Here is a 3,462-nt window from a genome sequence, read left to right as displayed (position 1 = left end):
TAAAAAAAATTGGATTTTGCTTTTCAAAAACGCTGATTTTTCAATAAATTATTGTTAAAATTTTAAAGGTACGTTTTTCACCAACTATAATTGTGATCCGACAATATTTAAGTTTAATCGGATTTAGGATTGGGTTATGATCTAAAAAATAGACTTAGTAAGTCAGTATTATATTTAAAACCGAATCTAAGTTATGATAAATTTAATTTCACCCGACTCATGTACATCCTTAGTACGTCTTTACCATAATTTAATTAATATATCTTAATTAAAATTCACTTTGTTGCTTGTTTCATGCGCAAAGCTAACACGTTAAACACGCCGGTTGGAGGGAAATTCAGGGCATTGTTATCAATCACTTTCAAGTTTCAACTGGTAGAAACTAGAAACAATAGGAGCATTAAATTATTCTGATAATAACAAAAATATTTCTTTTTCCAAAAGAAATTAAAAAAAAAAGAGATATTATAATTTCCACGGATTTCTTGCATGTTGGAACAATTGCAATGCAAGCCCTCTTTTTTACGGAGCTAATTGCTTTCTCAAGTTGCACACGACTTTGTCATAAGAGGAGGAATACTATTAGTACCTGAAAAAAACCAAATTTCCCTCTCTTTGATCAGGTAAGTATTCACAATTAGTTAACTTCAACAAATTAAGACAATTATTGGCCATCTTAATCTCACGGACTTTTCTTCCTTTTTCGGTGTCAGGTGGGTCACGTTAATAATGTTCCACATAGAAGATTTGTCAATAGAAAATACCTTTAAAGCCACCCAAAGTCATTTAATCAATTTATGCATGTTTCAACAATTTATTATATTGATAGAAGTTAAACCCAAAAGGCCAAGACTTTATTATTTAATGAAAATAAATTTCAAGTATGTATGACGTGGTGGTAGTTGGATATTGAAGAAGAGAAGAAGGAGGTAGCGACCATGGTTAGTGCAATGGATCGGAAGTGACGACAGTTGTGGTGGTGGTCTAGTGGACGGTGACGTGGTAGTTAAAATTTGAAAAAGACTTAAATTAAAATGACATTATTTTAGAAAAAGGGTAAGAATCAAATTGTTACGTACCAATTTATTCTATATATATTTTTTTTAATTTTCTAATTTTTTAATCATAATCAATAGTTTAATTTTGGAAAATGAATATTGTCCTTTCTTATTTTAATAATGTCAATCATTTTTTCTATAAATTCATACAAACAATATAATGCAAAAAGAGTATATGAAGCGATATTATGAAAAAAAAATCATTTCCCTAATTTTGATGCATTGAAATATTAAATTATCATTTTAGATAATTTTTTAAGTAATGAATTTGTTGTCCACAATAATCCTAATTCGAGGCCAATAATTAATTTCGTCGTGAATCTGAACTCCATTTAAAGGTCTATTGTTGACCAATAAATTATTGTATATACAAGGTACAATTCAAACCCCTCACACTTATTTAAACGACCACTAGATTAAGTCAAATTAGTTACTACTTTTATTAATATGACAATATACGATTAAATAATTAAATAAAACTCTTTTAATATGATCCGTATATGAAAATTAAATTATTTAATGAATTCTTTTAATCAACAATAATGTACTTTTTTTATACCTTATTTCTTATGAAGTTATAAAAAATATAAATAAAATTTAAACCAAATATACCTGGAATTATAGACATAGAGTATATATTAGTTGCAACTCTTTAAAGTTTAAACAATAAATCAACTAGATTTTTCCCCCACATGAAAAAGAAGAACATAAATAAACTAATAGCACAAACGTGCGGTATGAGTAAGTATGGATTACAACCCTTTGCATTCTTTTTTTTTATTTAAATGAATTGAATAATCCCTAATTGTAGGCCTTACATCAGATTTTGTTTATAAATCTGAATCTAATATTTTATTAAGTTTATTCAAAATATTTGAAGTTAATTAAACCAAACTGATTTGACATAAAATTAATATATATAATTTTATAAATTTTATATAATAAAATTAATAAATTATAATTTTAAAAGTTAAATTTAATAAATATTATATATATTTACATAAAAATCACTTTAATGATAAAATAATATTATATATATTAAAATTATTAATTAAAGTATATAAACTTAAACTATTATTATTAATTTTATTATAAAATATATTTTTAATTATATAATATGACTTTAGATTGAAAATAAATATAATCTAAATTCAACTAAAAAATAACACCAAACAAAAAAATAATAAACTCAAATCAAGCAAATATACTTTGTGTTTCGGCCATGTCTTCCACCCATATTGAACATATTTTTTTCAAGATAATTTTTTGTGTACTATGACAACAAATTAATGATTTTCTTCTTTATCATTTATTTTGTTCAATCTCAATAATATGGATTAGTTTGAATTAGTTTTTATTTTAGTAATTATCAAAATTTAAGTTAATAAATAATACTAAATCTGTAGTACTAACATTAAAAATATTTTATGAATTTAGTAAACAATAAAGTTAAAAAGAAAATTAAAATTATATGATAATTAATTTAATTAATTTTTAATAATTTTTAATTTTTAATTTTTTAAAAATAGGGATTTGTAAATATATAGTATAGTTACGTATACGATAATTTCTCTTTTTCGCGTGTAATTTCCGTTTTGCATAATCTTTTTTTTTTTGTTAGTAACAACATGTGACAAGCTAAGTAGCGAGGGTGAAGTGGAATGATTATTGATAAAGATAGGAGTGGGAGTCGGTTGAAAAAGAAGAGGGTATTGAACTAAAATACTTTAATAAATTAGAGTTTGAGATGGTTATTTTTAAAAAAAAACTAAGTAAATTTTTTTATTTAGATAATTTATAGAATATTTTTTATTTTTTTATATGTATTAAAGTAAATCTATAATCTATTGTTTATATTGTTAATTTTTTATTATCTCTCTAGCAGGAGTTATTTTTGTTTTTTTCCTTTGCATACCCAGCTGTTCACATAAAACTCTGATTATAATAATTTTATCAAGTTGGTGAGGCAACGATAACTCCGATCCGTTATAAACCTTGATTCATGTTTCTTACTGAAGAATTACTTTTTGGAAAATATTCTTACACAAGGTTCTGAAAAACCGGTTCGAATCGGCCGGTCGAATCGGTTGAACTGTGAACTGGTGAAGTTTCCGGTTCGAACAGAAGTCATAATTGTCTTTTTTAAAACCGTTATCGAATTGCTGAACCGGCCGATTCCGAACCGAAATCCGACTGGTTTTCAGATTTTCCACCAAAACCTAATCCTCTTTTTCCGTCCTTGAGCACTCACTTCACTCACACTACCTGCAGCAACATCTGGCCATCGAGCTCCTCCATCACTCTGTCACTTGCTCCGTCCAGCCACCGCCGTGCCACCCCGCCGTCGCAACTGTCATCTCCAGCCACTCTCCCCCAAGCCATTCCCCCAATTCTCAGTCCTTCC

The sequence above is a fragment of the Arachis hypogaea genome, chromosome 9 (genome assembly GCF_003086295.3).
Source record: "Arachis hypogaea cultivar Tifrunner chromosome 9, arahy.Tifrunner.gnm2.J5K5, whole genome shotgun sequence".
In the NCBI taxonomy this organism is placed as follows: domain Eukaryota; kingdom Viridiplantae; phylum Streptophyta; class Magnoliopsida; order Fabales; family Fabaceae; genus Arachis; species Arachis hypogaea.
Note: the sequence above shows the minus strand (reverse complement) of the source record.